This window comes from Ornithorhynchus anatinus, chromosome X1, assembly GCF_004115215.2.
Source record: "Ornithorhynchus anatinus isolate Pmale09 chromosome X1, mOrnAna1.pri.v4, whole genome shotgun sequence".
NCBI classification, from domain to species: Eukaryota; Metazoa; Chordata; class Mammalia; order Monotremata; family Ornithorhynchidae; genus Ornithorhynchus; species Ornithorhynchus anatinus.
Window position 1 is genome coordinate 120,608,278 of NC_041749.1, and position 24,704 is coordinate 120,632,981.

The 24,704-nt window shown below is 43.4% G+C and overlaps 1 protein-coding gene across 2 annotated transcripts in view; it reads right to left on the reverse strand.

The window, feature by feature from the left end:
• Positions 1 to 24,704, reverse strand: part of CDH8 (cadherin 8) — a 368,100-nt gene that overhangs the window by 189,893 nt on the left and 153,503 nt on the right. The window lies entirely within an intron of this gene.

Here is a 24,704-nt window from a genome sequence, read left to right on the forward strand (position 1 = left end):
GAATTTGTAATAACCCTCCAAAAGTTAAGCATAAATTCTCACAATTTCTTGTTCATGTGATTATCCTTCAAAAAAAAATGCAGAGTCCTAAAGTCAGGCACGTATTTCAGTCACTGACCAAGAGAGGAACAATGAACCAAATTAAGGCTGAAGGTTTTGAGGTATACAGTGGTCAAAATGCCCAGTATATTATATAAATGAAATCAATGTCATCATTATGCTGATAAATCCAAATATATGAAAGCACATCAATAGAAAATAAGCAGTGAAGATTTCCAGTCCCCTATATAGAGAGCTATGACTGAAAAATGCCCATGTTTTCAATCTTTCCTTCTCAGCATCCCAAGATATGAAATCCTGATAGAGAATATAACACATCCTGTGTGAGGCTTTTTTTTTTTTTTTTTGGTGGTAATTCTGTTTTTGAATCATATGTTTTAATGAAATCATCTGCTGTAAAAAGGGTGCAAAGAGTTCAAGTTACTGAATCATTTTAGTAGTAAGTGAAGCGTAAGAATGCCAGGGGAAATTTAATCCCCAGTGCAGTGTCTTTTTAAACCACCATGCTCTAGGGCAAAGAGAAAGCTGTCTGCTTTCAAAGACTCACATTCACAGAGCACTCAACTGGAGGATATTGCTTATCTAGAAACGTTTACAATGGCTCAATAATATCTTGGAGTACTTCAAAAAAGTCATCATTATAAGTCTTTCATATTTGAAAATGACCACTCTCAGAGAGTTCACGTGTGTGTGTGTGTGTGTGTGTGTGTGTGTGTGTGAGCATGTGGGTTTGAAAGGGCCATGCGGGAACTTCGGTCCTGAGTACACAGTGCATCAAGCACTTAGTACAGTGCTCTGCACACAATAAGCACTCAATAAATATGACTGAATGAATGAATGCATACAAACTCCCTCGTGGTGCTGTCGTGTTTGTAGTTTGCAGCTTCTTCATCTCGTGACACCCTCAAAGGCTCCATTCAAAAAGAGCCACTCCTTTCTGGAATGCAGCATGCCAGGCTGGTTTGTCTATCACAGTTGTCTCCCAGCTTTAGCTGAGATTCCATAGTGCTCGAAGCTGTTGGTCTGCATCCACAAAAAGCCCCTTCTGTCACCATTTAAATAGGTTGTACCATTCAGTTCATCGTAAGGTAGGAAGCTGGACATCCTAATGCCGTTGATTCTCTTTATGTACCCTACCTAAGCAAAGGTGGGATGTGATGAACTGAGCTCGTTGTGAACAGGGATTGTCACTCTTCACTGTTGTACTTTCCCAAGCGCTTAGTACAGGGCTCTGCACACAGTAAGCACTTAACAAATACAATTGACTGAACACTGCTTAAATACTCTTGGTGTGGCTGTATTCCAGAACCTCATTGTTTGTTACCTTGTTATGCTATTCAGTGTTGCATAGATTGATCAATGGTATTTACTGAGTGCTTCCCATGTGCAGAGCACTGTACAATACAACACAACATAGTTGGAAGCAGTGTTCCCTGCCCACAAGGAGCTTACAGTTTAGAGTCTATAATCTCAGAGTCTAGCTCCCATCCAGCATTTACATTGCGTTGCCGCATGATGAGCAGAGAACATATCTGCTAATTCTGTTGTATTCTACTCTCCCAAGCACAAAGTAGAGCTCAATAAAAACCACTGATTGATTGGTGGAACTATTCTACATGAGGTGTATGAGGTATGTCCAAGCATCACAGAAGCAAGGATGATTGTTCACTGCCATTGTTCTATATGTTCAGCTTGTTCTGAAACTTGGTGTCTTATTGGTGTCCTACTCTGTCTGTCTCCCCCAAAATGTACTAGTCTATGGAAGTTGGTTTTCTACCCCTTTGCTCATCTTTGGACAATGTGCTTCAGATGTAGAAGTCACTGGAGCACTTTAGTTGTAGATCAGACTTGCCTGATGTGGTTCTCCTCAAGCAGTGTGGCCTAGTGGATAGACCAGGGGCCTCAGGGTCAGGAGGACCTAGATTCTAAACCTGGCTCTGCTGCTTGTCTGCTATGTAACCTTGGGCAAGTCACTTCACTTCTCTGTGCCTCAGTTACCTCATTTGTAAAATGGGGATTAAGACTGTGAGTTCCATGTGGGACATAACTGTATCCAACCTGATTAGCTTGCATCCATCCTAGCACTTAGTACAGTGTCTGGCATGTAGTAAGTGCTTAACAAATACCATAAAAAAGCTAATTGTCAGCCTGTAGTTCCATGCGCTACATAGAGTAAGCACTCAATAAATACTGATGATTGATTGCTCTGCTGATTCGACATGTCTTCTTGTGAGGTCACATCGCCTCCAAGAAGCCTTCCCTGATTAATCCCACTTTTCCCTCTCCCTCTCCCTTCTGCATCGTCTATACACTTGGATCTGTGACCTCTGAGCATCTGGCGTTCCCCCCGCAACACTTATGAACACAGCTATGAATCATATTTGATAAGTAATTCATTTATATTCATGCCTGACTCCCCCTCTAGACTGTAAGCTCATCATGGGCAGGGAATGTGTCTACTGACTCTGTTATATTACACTCTCTGAAGTGCTTAGTATTATGCACATAGAGCTTAGTGTACACAGTAAACACTCAATGAATACCACTGTTGATGATGCATAAATACTGTTACTTGACTGATCCTTAATAGGGCTCTTGGGCCTGAGCAATCTTCTTGAACACTTACTGTGTACAGAGCACTGTACTAAACACTTGGGAAAGTACAATACAAAGACTGGGTATAGAAGATCCTTGCCCACAAGGAACCTACTGACTAGCGGGGGAGACAGACATTAAAATACATTTCAGACATATTCTGGACTGTAAGCCTGGTGTGGGCAGGGATTGTCTCTCTTTATTGCTGAATTGTACTTTCCAAGCGCTTAGCACAGTGCTCTGCACACAGCGCTCAATAAATACAATTGAATGAATGAATGAATGAAAGTGCTGTGGTGCTTATCATCACCCACAGAGGGCTATTTGCTAATATGATTCAGGGACTCATTTCTCCGATATAACCCAAAGATTACTTTGAGCCTCACTCTCATCTTAAAGAGATATTTTTATGCCTCATCATTTTTTTTTTCCCACTCCAATGCAGATTTCTGGTGTGAAACTTCATGACGTTAAATCCAACCCGGGCCAAAGTTCTCATGAGTTCTAAACATCTGTTCTGCATGACTCACTCTCAGGGGATTACTTTTGATTATAATCTAATTCTCTCATCTCCAAAATTTTAAAATTGGGGGGGGGGTTAATTTTTTTTATTGTCTTTGGTGTTATCATTTGAGGAGCATTTTCTATCCATCTCCGAGTATCCTTTTATGATTTCTGCAATATCACCAGATTGAGACGCGTGCTCAATGAAAACGATATAGAGATACTGATGAACTCTTTTGTCATTTCAAAGGCTGATTACTGTAATTCACTCTCCTCGGGTCTTCCAGATTGTGCTGTTAAAAGATTGCAGTGGATAGAAAATGCTGTGGTAGGCTTCACTTGGAGCATATTACCTTGGTTAGGCAACTACCACTCTACAAATTCCTTGTAGTTTTCAAAGTACAATTGGTACCCTACTGAGCAGAGCATAAAATAATTAATGAGAGAGGCCAGGTGTGTTGTGGGTCTGCTTCATTTTTATAAACTTTCAAAACATAAAATCAGTTTTCCAGTCATTGGGTGGCTAAGAGGAATACATAAGATTCATAGGAAAAAAAAATTCAGAGAGAAAATTCTTAGGATAATTATTAAGACTGGACTAAGTCGTCTCTCCTTTCCCTCTACAGAAACACATACCTCTAATTAATGATTGAAAATAGACAGAATACATGTTTTTTAAATTTGACTATGCCACGGCTAAAAATACATAAGATTGAAAAACTCCAAATCTTGGCTGTGTTCCTGGCATTTTAACAAGTACCATAAAAAGGCCCCACAAGCAAAACCTGAGAACTTGTAGTCTTTTTTAAATACCAATCATTGATATTTACTGAGCATCTACTGGTTGGAGAGCATGATACTAAGCATTTGGGGGAGTACAATAAGATAGCGTAGGCAGACACAATCCTCGATCTCAAGGAGCGTACATTCAACTGGGGCAGACATTCCCACTTAGAGTGAAGATACTTCTGGGCAGGAAATGTGTCTTGTCTATCTGCTGGACTTTCCCAAGCACATAATGCATGATATTGCATCAGTGAATGCTCAATAAACATAATTACTACCACTAGTACTCCTGCTATTATAAAAGATCTCATTACATGAAAATAGTTCTGCATAAAATATGTGGAAAAGGCATCTGAAAAAAGTCACAGTTAACTGAGTTAATGGTCCTTTTATTGTTTTTCCATATTTAGTAAAAAACTTGAGCATTGTTGTAGTTGATGCTGCTTGTTTCTTCTTTCTTAAAGCATTTTTTGAAACCAGTGTCTTCAAGCACCAGACTATGATCAAATACCTGGTAGTTCATAAATTTCCAGTTTTATGCTCAGCAGAAATAGCTATAATGATTCATATTAATGGAAACACCTGTAATTATTTATATCCAAAATCAAGGTCATCTTTTCTTTACCCTAAACAAAACACATTTCCAGGGATTCCTCAACAACAGGGAATTATTTCCTTAATCATTTTAGCATCAGTGAGAGCAAGCACGATTCAAAATTATAGCTATGCACTCAATTTTCCCAGTGCCTAAGGTCACTATTGGTATGCGAGGAGCAAAATCTTTTACAGTTAGGTTGCCATTTAGTGCACTGCAGCTGTGTAGGTACAATTATGTCCATATCCTTATACTCTGCCTTTTTCCCTACCTTTAATTTATGTCTGTCTCCCCCTCTAGAATGTAAACTGAGAAGCAGTGTGGATTAGCGGAAAGAGTAAGTGCTTAAAAACTACCATTATAATTATTATTGTTATTCTGATTATTAGAACCCATGACCTTCTGACTCCCAGGCCCATGCTCTATCCACTATGCCATGCTGTTTCTCTGGTAGGAACCCAGCTGGGTTAGAACTGGCCAGTTCAGCCAACCCCGCCTCCATCACCAGGACAACCTGGTCTAAAGCAAGGCCTGTGTGGGTGCCATTTTAGGCTTTTCTGTTGGGGGTCAGAACCCCAACAAAGCAGGATCTTTGTCACTGTACACACCACGCAGCCTTGCTTTACTCTGAAAATGAAGGGGAAAGGGACAGACTGGACACTTCCAGAAAGTCTGACGCCATCCACCATACTGCAGCAGCAGTATGAGAAGCGATGTGGTCTAGAGGACAGAACACGGGCCTGGGAGTCAGATAGACCTAGTTCTAAGCCCAATTCTGCTAGTTGTCTGCTGGGTAACCTTAGACAAGTCACTTCACTTCTCTGGGCCCCAATTACCTCATCTGTAAAATGGGGCTATTCATTCATTCATTCATTCATTCATTCGATTGAATTGTATATATTGAGCACTTGCTGTGTGCAGAAGACTGTACCAAGTGCTTGAAAGAGTACAATATAACAGTAAGCAGACACATTCCCTGCCCACAACGAACTTCTAGAGGGATTAAGACTGGGAGACTCATGTGAGACATGGACTGTGTCCAACCTGATTAGCTTGCATCTGTCCCACTGCTTAGTACAGTGCCTGGCACATAGTAAGTGCTTAACAAAATCACTTAAGAAAACAACAAAAAAACACCACCAAGGAATAGATCTTGGTCACCTCCCCGGTCACCTCCCCTGTCTGGAAGCCTCACATATCCATGGGTTCAGTCAATAATCAGTCAATCAATTGTATTTTTTGAGCACTTACTCTGTGTAAAGCATTGTACTAGGGACTTGGGAGATTACAGTATCAGCTCAAGTGTGACTCTATTAGAAGCAATGTCCCTAATGGTTAGAACACAGCCCTGGGAGTCAGAGGACCTGGGTTTTAATCCCAGCTTCACTACTTGTCCACTGTGTCCCCTGGAGCAAGTCACTTCACTTCTCTGTGCCTCAGTTCTGTCATTTGTAAAATGGGGATTCAGACTGTGAGCCCCATAGGGTACATGCCTTTATCCAACTTGATCAGTTTACATCTACCCCTGTGCTTAATACCGTGCTATGCATATAATGAATGGTTAACAATCCCCCCCCGCCCCCCCCCGCTCCTTCCCCACCAAAAAAAAATGTTTTCCCAGGTAAATTATCCAGAATTAAGGAAAGGTACAAGAGAGAACCAGGAAAAAATGGAATTTTCCAATCAAAACTGCCTATTCACTTCTTTCTGTCTCTGTTTCGTCATATGAAGCAGACGCCCAGCTTTATTTAGGGTGTTTCCTCTATCTATAATTTATTTTAATGTCTGTCTAGAAAGGGAACACGTCTATGTGTCCTTGTAACCAGGGAACATGTCTACAATTCTGTTATACTGTATTCTCCCAGATGCTTAGTACAGTGCTCTGCCCAAAGTAAGTGCTCAATAAATACCCTTGATTTATTTTGGATATATGGCTATTGGCAGTTAGTGTATGAATGCAGATTTCAGAGCAAATATGTGTAGCACAAATGAGATGATAAGTTGATGAATGAACTATAAACAGTAGACTACAGTTGTTAGCTAATGATTTATTAATCAAAACTACCCTCTGAGAATCCTTTGGTGAAAATTTAACAAACTTTGAAATCTTTCCTCTCCAGAAGCTGTTTCAGATTCAGTTTGCCTGTCTCCTATACTCAGAGACAAAGTGAAATAATGGCAAGAATGTCACAGAAAAATGCCATCAGAAATCCGGAGTTCACTGAACTGGTTTAGCTTGTCTTTAGCAAAGTACCCAGTAACTGTTTCTGTCTTCCTTCCCGATTTGTTGGCAAGCCTGCTTTTGTTGTCAGAACCACATTTCAGAATAGAGTTATTTATGTCTCAGTTCAAGAGAGGACTCTCACATAGGAAATTTTGAGCTTAGCATTTTTCAAAATCCCCTCTTTATTACTAGGGTGGCTATGGTTGCAGCTTCAGAATGCCAGATATTGAGACCCACCTGATGACCTAGGCATAGCTGGGCTGGGAGTGTGTCATACCAAGATGACACCCCATGTGCCATTTTGCGGAAATATGCTGGGCTTGGCTAAGCATAGGGTGTGTCTGTTTATTGTTATATTGTACTCTCCCAAGCATTTAGTACAGTGTTTTGCACAGAGTAAGCACTCAATAAATGTGACTGAATGAATAAGTGAATGAATGGGGAGGTCTCTTGATCTCACTGGAGAGCTGTTACTTCCCCCTCCTAGCCCCAAGTTCACACAGGCACACTGACTTAGCCCTCCTTTTCTCTTCTCCCACTCTCTTCTGCTTCGCCATAGCACTTATGTACATATCTGTTATTTATTTATAGTAATGTCTGTCTCCCTTCTAGACTGTAAGATTGTAGTGGGCAGGAAATATGTCCTGTTTATTGTTGTATTGTACTCTGTCAAGCACTTAGTACAGTGCTCTGCACATAGTAAGAGCTCAATAAATACGACTGACTGATACTTCCAAGCCACTAAACTCAGTGGCAGAAGTCAGTTGGAGGGAGGCTGAGTGCTGATCCCTTTCCCATATCCTCCCCCTAGCCTGGAACTCCCTCCGCCAGACTCCCACTCTCTCCACCTTCAAAGCATTACTAAGGTCACTAGAGGCCTTTCCCAATTAAGTCCTCTTTTCCCCTGCTCACTCTCCGTTCTGTGTTGCCTATGCACCTTGATCTGTGACCTTTGGACACTTGATATATTCTGCCATCCCCCAACCCCACAGCACTTATGTAGATATCTTTAAATTCCATATTATAAATTATTTATTCATATTAATGTCCATCTCCCCCCTAGACTGTAAGCTCGTTATTGGCAGGGAACGAGTCTACTGTATTGCACTTTCCCAAGCCCTTAGTACAGTGCTCTGCACAGACTACTCAGTTGGTCAGTCAGTCGAACATATTGAGCGCTTACTATGTCCAGAGCACTCTACTAAGCCCTTGGGAAAGTACAATATAATGGTGAATGGACACATTCCCTGCCCACAATGAGCTTACAGTCTAGAGGGGGAAGCACTCAATCAATATGATGGATTGATTGACTAATTGCTGAGAATAGAAGCACCAGGCATAACAGGGGTAGGCCAGCTCTCAAGTGAAATGGCAGGTCCACAGTAATGATAATGATGGTACTTGTTAAGCACTTACTATGTGCTTATCACTGTTATAAGCACTGGGGTAGATACAAGGTAATCAGGTTGTCCCATGTGGGGCTCACAGTCTTAATCCCCACTTTACAGATGAGGTAACTGAGGCTCAGAGAAGTTAAGTGACTTGCCCAAAGTCACAAAGCTGACAAGTGGCGGAGCAGGGATTAGAACCCACAATCTCACAACCTCTGACTCCCAAGCCCGTGCTCTTGCCACTAAGCCACGTTTGTAAGACTGGACAAGAAACGTATTATTGTCATGGAGACTAATTTTCCCAGGACCTAAAATGACTTCTTGATAGTATGTCCTATCTATAGTATCTATCTATCTATGCTGGGTGCTCTTGGGAAAGCCATTTAACTTCTCTGTGCCTCAGTTATTTCATCTATAAAATGGGGATTAAGATTGTGAGCCCCATGTGGGACATGGACTGCATCCAACCTGATAACTTGTATCTACCCCGGTGCTTAGTACAGTGCTTGCCACATAGGGAACATAGCTGCTAATTCAGTTGTGGTGTACTCTCTCAAGTGCTTAGTACAGTGCTCTGCACATAGTAAGTGCTCAATACATACCATTGATTGATTGCTAGATTAACAATTGTCATTAAGAAAAATCTCCCTGTCCTACAAGAACTCCCATTCTAAGTAGGAGGGAGTATCATTTTTTAAACCCATTTTACAGATGAGGGAACTGAGGCCCAGAGAATTGAAGTGCTTTGCCCAAGAGCTCATAACAGGAAAGTGGCAGACTGGGATTAGAACCCTGGTCTCCTGACTCCTAGCCCTATGCCCGTATAACTCATACAACTTCTCCGAACCTCCATTTCCTCAACTGTAAAATGGGGCTAGGATAATTATAATAATGATGATAATAATAATGGTATTTGTTAAGCCCTTACTACATACAAGGTAACCAGGTTGTCCCAAGTGGGGCTCATAGTTTTAGCCCCATTTTCCAGATGAGGTAACTGAGGCACAGTCTCAGTTAAGTGACTTGCCCAAGGTCACACAGAAGACAACTGGCAGATCCGGGCTTAGAACCCACTTCCTCTGACTCCCAAGCCCGTGCTCTTTCCACTAAACCAGGCTGCTTCTCTAATCCCAACTCAGAAGCTTGTCCGTTGTGTACCATTGGGCAATTACATTGGGCATTACAGAGAAGCAGCATGGCTCAGTGGAAAGAGCATGGGCTTGGGAGTCAGAGGTCATGGGTTCAAATCCCAGTTCAATTGCCTATCAGCTGTGTGACTTTGGGCAAGTCACTTAACTTCTCTGTGCCTCAGTTACCTCATCTGTAAAATGGGGATTAAGACTGTGAGCCCCACGTGGGACAACTTGATCACTTGTATCCTCCCCAGCGCTTAGAACAGTGCTTTGCACATAGTAAGCGCTTAACAAATGCCATAATCATTATTAAGTCACTTGACTTCTCTGGCCCTCATTTACTTCATCTTAAAATGGGGATTAAGACTCTGAGTCCCATGTGGGACAGGGACTGTGTTCAACCCAATTACCTTGTATCTACCCCAGGGCTTAGAACAGTGCCTGGCACACAGTAAGGGCTTAACAAATACCATCATTATTATTATCATCCAAAGACTGCTATCAGCAAGGCAGCAGCAAGGTTCCCGCCATTGTGGTCTGCGCTGCAGCAGCAGCAGCAGCAGCAGCAGCAGCAGCAGCAGAAGGCTTGATGACATGGTACGAGCAGACATCAGTTTTTGTGGTTTGGACCTGCCTGCACCAGACAAGCTCTACATCAGTCAATCAGTGGTATTTATTGAGTGCTTGTGGGTAGAGCACTGCTCACTACGGGTAGGGAATGTGTCTGTTATACTGTCATACTGTGCTCTCTCAAGAACTTAGTACAGTCCTCTGTACACAGTAGGGGCTCAATAAATACGATTGACTGACAGACTGACTGCTTGGGAGAGCATAATATAATGGTGTTAGTAGACGTGTTCCCCGCCCACAACACCATCGAGGATGTCCATCAATGGCACATTGCTGAGTGGTATCACAGAATTCTATTTATGGGAACCCAAGCATCCTGATTCCCAGGCCTGGGTTCTTTCCACTAGACCAGGCTGCTCTCAGTTCTCTGGGAAACTGACAGGAGCTATAAAGATTCCAACTGTCCTTCCCTATCCATTCTGAGTGGCACGCCAAGTGCCACATCCAACTTCAAGAAAAAATCCGCTTCTAGAACAATTTGGGAAACAATGTGGCCTAATGGATGGAGCCTGGGCATGGGAGTCAGAAGGAGCTGGGTTCTGAACCCAGCTCTGCTACTTGTCTGCTGTGTGACCTTAAGTAAGTCACTTCACCTCTCTGGGCCTCAGTTACCCCGTGTGCAAAATGGTGAATAAGACTGTGAAACCCATATAGGACAGGAACTATGTCCAACCTGATTAATTTACATCTACCCCAGCCTGCAGTGCCTGCAAACATTTCCACCAACACCAACTGCATCAAGCGTCATGTTGGCTGGGTCTGCTGCAGCATGAAGCCAGCATGGAGATTCTGGGGGTACATGGTAACTGATATTCTTCAGGTATTGGCCCAGGAGGACTCTGGCAAGGATCTTAAAATACAAAACTGATACAGACATAAGCACTGAGGGGAGATGATGGAGGGGGGTGAATGTCAAGTGCTTAAAGGAGACAGATCCAAGTGTCCCAAGATGGAGGAAGAAAAGGGATATAGGCTGAGGAAAGCAAGAGAGACAGTGGCTTCAGGATGCATCATCAAGGGAGTGGCAGGGCAGCAGAGGTGGAATTTTTTCCAAATTATTGCAACTCTGGAGATTTTTATATAGGATGGTTTTCAATGCAGAGCTTAGGAAGCAAGGCGATTTTATGATAATTGGAAGATTCAAGTTGATAGTAGCCTGCCTTTTTCATTTGTTTCTACTAAGATGACATCCATGCCATTTTGAGGTGATATTCCCAATATATCTCACTTGGATTTCTGTTTTCCCTTACGTCCTGTATTTTATTTTCAGCACCCCAGCCTCATTCTCTAACAGCTTCTTCCACCGAGCCATGGCTCAGAAGCGGCCCCTGTGTTCACAGGGATTTTTCGTGGTCATTTTTTTCCCTCACCTCAGGGAGGCAAAATGTCTGAAGATGGCCCTGGATACAGATGGCCCTGGATACATCATGCTGGTACACAAGGAGAAAACATATATACCCAAAGGATAAGCTCAGTTTTTTATTTTGTTTTTTTTTTCCTCCTTCCTATGGCTGCAAAATTAAGACAAGAGGGAGGAGCTGGGGTGCTGTGAACCAACTAATTATTAATCCCAATGGCCAATTGATCCACTGAAGGACCATGGAGCATTTTTCATTAAAACAGAGGCCCCTGATAGATTGAAGTGCCTCGCCTTTCAACCCTTAAAAGTAACTCAGTCCTCCCAGGTTTTGTGAATTCTGCAAGAGTCCTTTGTCTGATAAGAGGAGAGAAAAAAGAATTGACATAATCCATCACTGAGGTTCCTTGGATAGATGAGTTTTAGATCAACGGGTATGCATTGCAAACCTCGCGAGTAAGCAATAATGATATTAATGTCATTTGTTAAGTGCTTACTATGTGCAAAGCACTGTACTAATACTGGGGTAGATACAAGATAATCAGGTCCCACCAGTGGCTCACCATGTAAGTAGGAGGGAGAACAGGTATTGAATCCCCATTTTGCAGATGAGAGAACTGAAGCACAGAGAAATTAAGTGACTTCCCTAAGGTCACCCAGATCTAAGCTGTGAATAGTACCTGGGTCTTCTGACTCCCAGGCCTGTGCTCTTTCCACTACGCGACACTGCTTCTCTATAGCCATGATACACAAATGATGAACGATAAAGACATTCTGGACCGATGCTTCCTTTCAACCCTCCTATCAACCCCAACTCGATTGCACCAGAACCAGACATGAACAGAAATGGACTTGTTGGAAACCGGAAAAGCAGTGTGGCTTAGTGGAAAGAGCATGGGCCTGGGAGTCAGAGGACGTAGATTCTAATCCCAACTCCGCCACATGTCCACTGTGTGACTTTGGGCAAGTCACTTAACTTCTCTGTGCCTCAGTTACCTCATTTGTAAAATGGGGATTAAGACTGTGAGTCCCACGTGGGACAACCTGATTACCTTATATCCACCCCAGCGCTTAGAACAGTGGTTGGCACATAGTAAGTGCTTAACAAATACCATCATTAGTGTCATTATTATTATCCATCAATGAGTCAATTGGTGGCAGTTATCGAGCATCTATTGAGTGCTACACATTGAATACAACTCTGGGAAGCATAGCATAGTAATAAGACAAACGTCACCCAACCTCATGGAGTTTACAAACTAATAGGGGAGATGGGGAGACAAAACTTGTGAGCAGATAATAAAAGCCAGAGGAAGAATGGTTAAAAGACAGAAAGTAGTACAAAAATATCAGGATGAAATAACTGACCAAATAATTGAATGAACCAATATATATATATATATATATATATATATATATATATATATATGAATTAAAACATACATATGTATAGGAGTGCTAAGGATAGAATTAAAGTTTCACTAGTGCTGAGGATATGGGTAGATGAGATAGAGGATTTATAGATAATAATAATAATTGTAGTGTTTGTGAAGCACTCTGTGCCAAGCACTGCATTAATCACTGAGGTGGCTGCAATATAAGCAAATCAGATAACACCCTTGTCCCACGCTGGGCTCACAGAGAGAACAGGTACTCTTTGCCTTTTAAAGAGGAAACTGAGGCACCGATTTCCTCAAAATCACACAGCAGGCCAGTGATAGAGCTGGGATTAAAACCCAGGTTTCCTGACTCCCAGGCCTATAATCTTCCACTGATTCCAGAGAGTGACTGAAGGGTTGAAATGATTATGGGGTTAGGGATAGAATTACCTTCCTATTTGAAAAAAACACATTTTCAGCTTTCTATATAGACTGTCCAAGTGGCTTTGATGCTGATTACCCATCACCGAAAAACTAAACTTCAAATTCAGGATTTGCTAGTGCTAATTCCTCCAATAACTGTAAAGAAAAGGACAGCACATCTCCTTATTACAGGCACATCTCCTCCAAGAGGCCTTCCCCGACTAGGCCCTCTTTTCCTCTTCTCCCACTCCCTTCTGCACCACCCTTGCACTTAGTTTTGTACCCTTTATTCACCCCTCCCTCAACCCCACAGCACATGTCACTCCCCTTCTTAAACAACTCCAGTGGTTGCCTATCGACCTCCGCTCCAAACAAAAACTCCTCACTCTAGGCTTCAAGGCTCTCCATCACCTTGCCCCTTCCTACCTCTCCTCCCTTCTCTCTTTCTACCGCCCACCCCGCACGCTACGCTCCTCTGCCGCCCACCTCCTCACCGTCCCTCGGTCTCGCCTATCCCGCCGTCGACCCCTGGGTCACGTCCTCCCGCGGTCCTGGAACGCCCTCCCTCCTCACATCCGCCAAACTGATTCTCTTTCCCTCTTCAAAACCCTACTTAAAAATCACCTCCTCCAAGAGGCGTTCCCAGACTGAGCTCCTCTTCCCCCTCCACTCCCTCTGCCATCCCCCCTTTACCTCTCCGCAGCTAAAGCCTCATTTTCCCCTTTTCCCTCTGCTCCTCCACCTCTCCCTTCCCATCCCCACAGCACTGTACTCGTCCGCTCAACTGTATATATTTTCGTTACCCTATTTATTTTGTTAATGAATTGTACATCGCCTTGATTCTATTTAGTTGCCATTGTTTTTATGAGATGTTCTTCCCCTTGACGCTGTTTATTGCCATTGTTCTTGTCTGTCCGTCTCCCCCGATTAGACTGTAAGCCCGTCAAACGGCAGGGACTGTCTCTATCTGTTGCCGACTTGTTCATCCCAAGCGCTTAGTACAGTGCTCTGCACATAGTAAGCGCTCAATAAATACTATTGAATGAATTGTGTACATATCTGTAATTTATTTATTTTTATTATTGTCTGTCTTCCCCCCTAGACTGTAATCTCACTGCGGGCAGTGAACGTGTCTACCGCCTCTGTTATATTGTACTTCCCCAAGCCTTTCGGACATTGTTCTGAACAGAGTAAGCACTCAATAAATGTGATTGATTGACTGAAATCCATTTGACCTGCCCTCCAGAAGTTGCTTCCAATCCTACCCGAGAGCATCCAACAGTCTGATTTTTCCAACACCACCAGTTCCTTAACATGAAATCATGAAATCATGACCACCTTTAGCCTCATCGGACAAAAGAAATAAAATGCAATGCAAAAACCCTGCAAAAAAAGCTGCAGCAATTCCAACTTTGCAAGAAAGTTGTGACTTATGTGTTCCACCCTTGTAAAGTAGCTTGTTCTCAGGTTCAAATTCTTTTGGGGCTTATGCTCTTCCAGATATGCTTATTGTAGTCACTATATTGTTGGAACATTGACTTTGGCTGTAGTTATTAACTAGATGGTGCTTTGATGTTGGTTGAAATGGTTTTAGGGACAAAGGGGCTCAAATGAGTTGGAGATGGGTGTCAGGAGTCAGTACTCGGTAGGAAAATCCTCTATCAATGAAACAGGAAGAATGAAGTTGAACTGCAAATTTACTAAAATGCATGTGGACTCCATTTCCATCTGTTTCCCCTGACCCTTGTGGAGTCTTCTAATAAGGTTGCAGTCTGGGCAGTTTGGGGGTAATGTGTTCTGATCTAGTAAGATTGCTCTTATTTGAAATCAGCCTAAAAGAGCTTCATTTCCTTCCCGAAGCCCCATCCTGGAGCAGCTTTAAACATCCCACTACCATCTGGATTCCCAGCAAGGCAGATTTCACTGTGGTAGATCAGATCGGTGCCTAACCCCAAGAGTCGGTTTAGTGAGAAAAAAACAAAATGGTAAGTAGTAATAATAGCATTAGTAGTAGAGGTAGCAGCAGCAGCAGCAATAGAGTTGAGAAGCAGCATGGTGTAGTGGCTGGAGCACGGGCTTAGGATTCAGAAGGCTGTGGGTTCAAATCCTGGTTCTGCCACTTGTCTGCTGGGCAGATACAGGGTAATCAGGTTGTCCCACGTAGGGTTTACAGTCTTCATCCCCATTTTCCAGATCAGGTAACTGAGGCACAGAGAAGTTAAGTGACTGGCCCAAGGTCACGCAGGAGCAGGGATTAGAACTCATGACCTCTGACTCCCAAGCCTGGGCTCTTTCCACTGAGCCACGCCGTAGCAGTAGTTGTTGTATTAGTAGTAGTAGCACAGGGCACGCTGCATGGTGGAAAGGGCATAGGATTAGGAATCAAGAGAGCAAGATATTAATTCCAGTTTAGATCCAAGCCAACTGTGTGACCTTAGACAAGTCATTTACCCTCATGAGGTCAGGTTCCTCATCTGTAAAATGGGGATGATACCTGATCTCCAATCCTCTTAGATTGTGAGTGCCTTGTGGGACAGAGACTGTGCCCTCCCTTCAAAGCCCTACTGAAAGCTCACCTCCTCCAGGAGGCCTTCCCAGACCAAGCCCCCAATTTTCCTCTGCTCCTCCTCCCCTCCCCATTGCCCCAACTCGCTCCCGTTGTTCTACCCCCCTCACCCTCCACAGCATTTGTGTATATATAATTCTAATTATAATTCTATTTATATTAATGATGGGTATGTATATATATATATTTATATTTATATTGATGCTATTGATGCCTATTTAATTGTTTTGATGCCTGTCTCCCCCCTTCTAGACTGTGAGCCCATTGTGGGCAGGGACTGTCTCTACTTGTTGCTGAATTGTACTTTCCAAGCTCTTAGTAGCAGAAGCAGCGAGAAGCAGCGTGGCTTAGTGGAAAGAGCCCGGACTTGGGAGTCAGAGGTCATGGGTTCTGATCCCGGCTCTGCCACTTATTAGCTGTGTGACTTTGGGCAAGTCACTTAACTTCTCTGTATCTCAGTTACCTCATTTGGAAAATGGGGATGAAGACTGAGAGCCCCACATGAGACAACTTGATTACTTTACTTAGAACAGTGCTTGGCACAAAGTAAGCACTTAACAAATACCATCAATAGTAGTAGTAGTAGTACAGTGCTCAATAAATACGAATGAATGAATGAATGAATGAATGAATGAATGAATGAATGAAGCAAGCTAGCTATTCACTATGCTTCATCTATGTGTCTGTTGTTCCCTTTCTTCTTCCTGCTACCATGTCTGACTTAATTGACTTGTACCTACCCCAGTGCTTAGAACAGCGTTTGACACATAGTAAGCACTAAACAAATGCTCCCTCCTCCTTCACATCCCGCAGCCCACTTCTCTCCAATTTTCTAGCCCTTCTAAAATCACATCTCTTCCAGGAGGCCTTTCTTTATGAATCATTCATCTCCTCACCTTATTTCCCCTTCTATTGACACCTACTTCTGCATCACTTAAGCACTTGGATACTCATTCCCCAATACCTCTCGTAGTGCTTACTGACATATCTTTAAACTCTGTTTCTTATTCCAACCTGTTATGTTTTTGAATGTCTACCTCCCCTGCTGGACTGTAAGCTCTTAAAGGGCAAGATTTGCATCTACCAATTCTGTTGTTTTCTACCAAGTGCTCAGTACAGTGCTCTGCACAGGGTAAGCACTCAAAAAATAGCACTGATTGATTGGTTGAGTGACTGTACCCAATCTGATCATTTTCCAGGTAGCCCAGGGATCAGCACAATGTGTGCCACTATAGAAATGGTTAATAAATACCATGATTATGAGATGGTCTGTGTGCCTTCACTATATCACAAATCTGCTCTTAGCTTTTAGACCAATTTACAGATGCCACCAGTTATCAGTGGCCTAGTGGAGAGAGCCAGGGCCTGGGAGTCAGAGGACCTGGGTTCTAATCCCGGCTCCACCACATACTTGCTGTGTGACCTTGGTCAAGTCCCTACACCTCTCTGTGCCTCAGTTTCCTCATCTGCTAAATGGGGTTCAATACTTGTTCTCCCTCCTATTTAGAATGTGAGCCCCAGGTGGGACCTGATTACCTTGTATTTCCCCAGTTCTTAGGACAGTGCTTGGCACATAGTAAGCACTTAACAAATACCACGATTATTATTATTACTCATAGAGCCCTTGACAGGGGCACCAGCCTGCGATTTGAAAGATGGAGAATTTCCTGGTGCCACCATGTTTTCAAACTCACATGGAAGTTACAGCTTCTGCCTCACCTACTTAAGGCTTAGTCACCTAGGGCAGGCCAGCCAACTGTGGTCTGCAGATACCCTCCAATCCCTTGCTGCCTACTCTCCACACCCTCACAAGGTGGGTCGCACCCAGTCGCCACCATTCCAAGTTGGCTCTGCTGGCTCCCCTCTTGCCACAGATGGGCATGTCTTGGGGAAAGGGGATTTCCAACCTTATTCTGGACCCAAAGATTTCTTATCCTCCTCTTCCTAGTCTTCATCATCCTCCACTTTTTCTGTCATCAAAATCCCCCTCTCCCTCCTCCTTCTCCTGGACAATCAGGTCCTGTGCCCTCGTCACCTGTTTCCCACCTGGGACGGAGGAGGGGATGTGGGGTAAGGTAGTCTGACCTCGATGTTTCTCCATGGTGGCACTCAACATTGGCCCCAAATCCAGCCCTTTACCCTCAAGGAGTTGACAATCCAGCCAGGGACATAGAGCCAGTGTGGCCAGTCAAACTGGAAAAGTCCACATTCCCGCTGGATCGCCCTGCAGGACCATCTTTCCTGGGTGGGGACCTGGAGGCCAGGGAAGGGAACTGCTAGCCACACCCACAGGCTCTAGCTGGCACATGGGAGCAACTCAGTAGAATTTGCCACTTCTAAAAATGGATCAAGGACATTTTTCTCAAATTACTATTAACCAGCACAGAAGAACTACACTGGCGAGCCTCCATGTTATGGGAATAAACATAAAATGTATTAACATTAATAAAGAATACTAGAATGCTCACTCATTAGCTGTTAATGCTGAAAAATGGAGCATTTTCCTCCTCTAAGGATACCGCTTAAAAGTTATGAGTGATGAAGGCTCTATTTGCTTAGTCTGCTGCGAATTAGATCTCTAATTTGAAATCATTACTCTGAGAGTTTACCATGTCACAGAAAATCTTCATTTGAGCTCTAATCCATTTATCTGCGAATGTGACAGACCGATATCAAGGATCTGAAGTGCCATCTGCTATGGGAACCAGAGGATCAGAATGGGGAGGGATTTCCATAGCAAACAGCAACCTGTTGAGAGCTTTAAGGTGAAATTTCATGGAACGCTCCTCTTGCACTTTGTCACAATCAATAGAACTTACAAAACAGACTGTTCACACGGTTTCTCATGCCCCGGAAAAGAAAATAGCTATGCCATCAAAAGATTCTCTATCAGGCGCGGTGTCTGGTCTCACCCCACAACAGAGAAAGCTAAATGATAAATTTTCCTAAGCACTCAAAACCAACTCTGAAAAACATGCTACTCTTTTGCGGTGATATATTTGGATGATTTTAATTAGGATTGATGATCCTTGAGAAACAACAAGATCGTTAGACTGCAAGCACCTTGTGGGCAAGGAATGCATCCACCAACTGTTGTTTTGTACTTTCCCAAGCACTTACTACAGAGTTCTGCATGCAATAAGTGCTCTAAATACCATTGATTTAATTAGCTCTTATTTTGATGGTAATAGTAATTTTGGTATTTGTCAAGCACTTACTATGTGCCAACCATTGTACTAAGTGCTGGGGATGAGACAATCAGGTCAGACATAGTCCCTGTCCAACATGGGACTAACAGTCTAAATAGGAAGAAGAGATATCTAATCCTTATTTTACAGTTGAAGAAACTTAACCACAAAGAAGTGTATTGACTTGCCCAAGGACCCACAGTAGGCCAGTGGCAGAGTGGGATCAAAACCCAGGTCCTTCAACTCCTGGTCTCATATTCTTTCCACTGGGTCATGCTGTTTCTGGGTGGATTTTCACATCTCTAAAGGACAACACTTCTATTATAGCAGTTTAAGATGGTCAAAAACTTCATGAACTGTATTCAAACCAAACCACTATTGTGTGAACCTCAGTTAATCAATAGTATTTATTGAGAAATTACTGCATGCAGAGCTCTGCTCTCTCTCTCTCTCTGTGTGCGTGTACGCACACACACACACACACACACACACACAGATCATTGGGAGACCCAGAGTCACAGCCAAACTGTCTTAAGTGCTTGGGAGAGCACAATGTAATAGAGTTAGTAGACATGAAGCCTACCATCAAGGACTTTACAGTCAGGCAGGAGAGGCAGACACTAAACTAAGGAAAAGTAAATATGTCCATGAGTTAGTTACATAATAGGCTATGGAAGATATGGACAAAAGTGCTATTGGAGGTTGTGGGTCTGGGAAAATTCTTGAATCTCTTAGTGAAGTGTTTACTTCAAATATTTTTTTAAATGGTACACTATTTCCAACTCTCAAGTTAGAATGAGAAAAAAAATAAATCCATGGTTTTCACTGAAATACTCCTGAAAAATCCCCTTACCTTTCCCAGTAGGCCATAATCTGACTTGTTGATCCCCACAGCGTTTCTCCACATAAGGAATCCACTAAGTTCACACATAGCAAAACAAAGTGGAAAAAAAAAACCTGACAATTCCACCTAGACCCTAACTGGGCCCAGGTTTGTTCTTAATGGCACATCTGGGACAATGAAGCTGAGTGAGCCCATTTCACCAGGACTCATGGCTCTTGGAAGGCCTGGGGACTAATCTGAGAGACTGTTGCATCCTGGGATCACTACTGACTATGCTGCCTCTCTAGTACCGCTTCAGCTGGTCAGAAACCTTGGGCTCTCACCTTCCCCTCCTTTCCAGGAGGCAGCAAGATGGTGGGATGGAACAATGCTCTTTGTCTTTGTCTGTCTCCCCCATTCAACTCCTTGAAGGTAGGAGACCATGTTTTTACCACTGATGTATTCTCCCACTGAATACAGTGCCCTGCACATAGGAGGAGCTCATTCTATATTCATTCAGATGATGGCTTGTCATGGGAGATCTGTTTTGTTTGAAATAGATTTGGATCCGTAAATGGCTGTTTCCACTGGAAAAACCCTCCCTCGAAACACACCTGCCTCTTGCAGACTGGCTCACTCCCTGCAACACAGTGAGTCAATCGAGAATAGCTAAACCCATGCCAAAGGCACTAGGAGAATGCCACTCATCTGTTCCTTGCAAGTGACTCATTTCCAAATGGAACCAGGTACATTTGTTTGAGATTCCTGGGGCGTGGGAGGGGGAGTGGGAAGCACATTTTCTTGTTTCTGCAGTGGACTTTTATTTTTGTTTTTTTCCCCTCAAAAATCCAAATGTTTGCTTCTGTCTATCCTGCCATTCCTGTAGTTTGGGTGGAATGTTAATATCCACACCAAAAAGCTTTGAACTCTGAAGAGGCAAAGATAATTCAGTAGGTGGAATGTTTGATGCATCACTGCCTCTTAGGTGGTAAAATACATACAATCACAAAGGGCGGGGAAATTGAATTGTGCTTTGAAATGTTACTCAGTTTCTTAGAAACCAATAAAAGGGTCTATGGTCCAGGGAAGGTAGGCATTTCCATCTCTGCAAATTCTCTCTTTAGCATCCAAAAGGAGGCACCTTGATTTGAACCCTGAATCCTCTGGTCTTTTCAACAGATTGTGCATAGGATATTTTGGATGAAAGCTCCATTCCCATAGGGTTACTGATGTCTCCTCTTGTATCTGATTACCTGAAATGGGGTCACTTCTGTTTTACATTCCCGCTCAGGGGACTCTTTGGAACCAGGGCATTTCTAGGGCTTAACATTTGGGGTGACAGATGGATTGACAATCGATGCCCTGCTTACAGCTGCAATTGTTCATTTAAAATACAAATGGCTAAGGACTTGGTACGTTTTAAAGCTGCAAGGGATTCAATTAAAAAAGTGTACTGTGTAGAAATGCAAATCACTGTGCAAGTCTACATGGGGCAACAAATGTCCTTTGCAAGAAAAAAATACTGATCTTTTCCTTTTCCTCAGTGCTACAGAGGAGATTCTGCTGCAGTTTGAACTGAAAGTCCCCTTTGAAGAGGTGGGGGGAGGTTTAAGCCTACAGTGATAGTGTAAGCTCCTTGAGGGCAGGGATCGTGTCTATCAACTGCTATGCTGTACTCTCCCAAGAGCTTAGTACAGTGCTCTGGACCCAGGAAGTACTCAAATACCACTGACTGATTGATTGCTTGTTTGGTGCCCAGCCCTGACTTAGGTAGGCTCCAGCGCATTCCAGAAGGAAACGTTTATCTGCTGGGTCTTTTCTGCTTGTTGTCCTTCAAGTAACTCAGACCTTCTATGCTTCCACACAAGATTGCTCTGGGTCAATGGATCGATCAATTGATCGATGGTATTTATTGAGTGCTTACAGTGTGCAGAGCACTGTATTAAGTGTTTGGGGTTCTGAGATAAAATAAGGTTAGGGTTAGGGTCCTGTAATAAGTCAGCAGACTCCAGGGCTTCACAGACATCAGTTTAAAAAACTGTGCGAATTGGGGCACCCAAACTGCATGGTCTAGCGGACAGAGCTGTTTAGACTGTGAGCCCGTTATTGGGCAGGGATTGTCTCTGTTGCCAAATTGTACATTCCAAGTGCTTAGTACAGTGCTCTGCACATAGTAAGCGCTCAATAAAAACTATTGAATGAATAGAGCACAGGCCTGGGAGTCAGACGGGCATAGATTCTAATCCTGGCTCTGCCACCTGTGTACTGTGTGACCTTGGGCAAGTCACTTCACTTCTCTGGGCCTCAGTTACCTCATCTGCAAAATGGGGATTAAGAGTGTGAGCACCATGTGGGTCAGGGACTGTGTCCAACCTGATTAGCCTGAGTCTACACAGCACTTAGTACAGTGCCTGGCACACAGTAAGCGCTTAATAAGTACCATAGTTATTATTATAGGGTTCTTTTGATAAGAGTTTCAGCTAATGGCTTCACCTAAGAAGGTCTTTCAGGGGCCCTACTCTAATGATTTCTTTGTAATCCTCTATGTGCCCGTTTACTCATTCATTCATTCATTCAGTCTTAATTTTTGAGTGCTTACTGTGTGCACAGCATTGTACTGAATGCTTATTGTATATTCAATCAACCTATCAATCAATGGTATTGGAACACTTACTCTGGGCAGGGCGCTATTCTACGTTCTTTAAGAGGGTATGACAGACATGATTCCTGCACTAAAGGAGCTTACATTCCTTTTTTTTTTCTTTTTTTTTTTTTTGCTTACTTCATCTGTGAAAACATTTATATCTGTTTCCCCTGTTAGTGTGTAAGCTTGTTGTCATCAAGGAATGTGTCATCGGCATGGCTCATTGGAAAGAGCCCGGGCTTTGGAGTCAGAGGTCATGGGTTTGACTCCTGGCTCCGCCACTGGTCAGCTGTGTGACTGTGGGCAAGTCACTTAACTTCTCTGGGCTTCAGTTCCCTCATCTGTAAAATGGGGATGAAGACTGTGAGCCTCACGTGGGACAAACTGATTACCCTCTATCTACCCCAGCGCTTAGAACAGTGCTCTGCACATAGTAAGCGCTTAACAAATACCAACATTATTATTATTATCATTGTTTGGTACTTTTCCATGATTTTAGTTCAGTATACTGCATCTAGTGGCCACTACTACTACTACTTCTACTATTCCTCAAAGAATTCTTTAGAGGAGCAGCATGGCTTAGTGGATAGAGCACGGGCCTGGCATTCAAAAGGACCTGGGTTCCAAATCCAGCTTTGCCACATATCTGCTGTGTGACCTTAGGCAAGTCAGATAACTTCTCTGGGCCTCAGTAGCTCATCTGTAAAAAGGGGATGAAGGCTGTAAGCCTCATGTGAGACAGGGACTGTGTCCAACCTGAATGGCTTGTATCTACCCCAGTGCTTAGAACAGTGCATGGCACATAGTAAGCCCTTAACAAGTACCATAATTATTTTTACCATCTTTTATTGCTGCTGCTTCTCATCTCATCAGCTATAATAATAATAATAATAATAATGTTGGCATTTGTTAAGCACTTACTATGTGCAGAGCACTGTTCCAAGCACTGGGGTAGATACAGGGGAATCAGATTGTCCCAGGTGGGGCTCACAGTCTTAATCCCCATTTTACAGATGAGGTAACTGAGGCACAGAGAAGTTAAGTGACTTGCCCACAGTCACACAGCTGACAAGTGGCAGAGCCGGGGTTCGAATCCATGACCTCTGACCCCCAAGCCTGGGCTCTTTCCACTGAGCCATGCTGCTTCTCTGAATTTGATGATTATTTCCTCAATCTTCCTATGTGTTTGTTGGTTTTTTTTTACTTTTTCTTCTTTCTTGCAATACCAGCCGCAACCTTCCTACCCTCTTTTCCTTCTCCTCCGTCTTGTCATCTCAAGGCCCAGGCAGCTCCCCTGCATATGGAAAAAAAAAGATCCAAGAAAAAAAATCTACCCTCCAACCAATCCAGTAGAACTGGATACCGATAGGAGATGTAAAAGCAGGGCAAGATATTGGCACTGAGCGTGCGCAGTTCCACCACTCAGGTCGATGTGCTTACTCCAGGGCTCCAAAAAACCACTCTGGCCACACTACTGCAGGGATATCCAGACAGAATGAATTTGGGAGTTCTAGCCATGAGCATCTCCTCGTGGCAAAAAGTTTGGGACTGGATGGTAGGAGACCCGAGTTTAGTCTCGCCCCATCCCTGGCCTGCGGAGTGCTTTTAGGCAAGTCAACTAATTTCTCTGAGTCTTGGTCTCCTTGTTGGTAAAATATGGATAAAAAACTTGTTCTCCCTCCATCTTAGACCATGAGTTCCATGTGGGTCAGGGACCGTGACTGATCTGATTTTTTGTGTCTACTCCAGTGCTTAGCACAATGCTTGTCAGGCAACAAGCTCTTAATCCATACCATGATCATTGAACTGTAGCTTCAGTCCTGGATTATGTGAGCCCTTTGCTACTTTGGACTCAAGCTTAATTCAGTGGGGAATGGGAGTTGCTTTGTGAGCTGGAGAGAAGTCAACAATGCTCCTGCTTTGTTCGGTTTGGCAGTTTTCCACTGCAATTGGGCAGAGCGGTGTTTACTACTGCTGCGACCTGAATCATGTCAGCATCACCGCAAAGTGAAAATTGGTTTTACACAGCTGGGATGACAACACTGCAAATAACTTGATGGTTAACGCCGCAAATACGTGCCACGCAAGCTGCTGAGACAATTATCGAAATGAGAGATGGCGCATTGTCCATCGGATGGTTTCTCATCATCTTCTCTGAGCCAGTGCTGGATGTTTGGTCCGAAGTGGTTGGACACATTCTAAGTCAAGGGGCTCTTACCACTCTGCTTCCAACAGATTGTCATGCTGACATGCTTTACAAATCAATTAATATAGTTTTCCAGCCCACGATGCATTAATCAGTTTCACCATCTCCCTCTCTCCACCCCCACACCGACCTCCACACTCCAGGAAAATTATGGCATTTGTTAAACAATCCATCAATAGTACAAGGCCCTGTACAAGGCA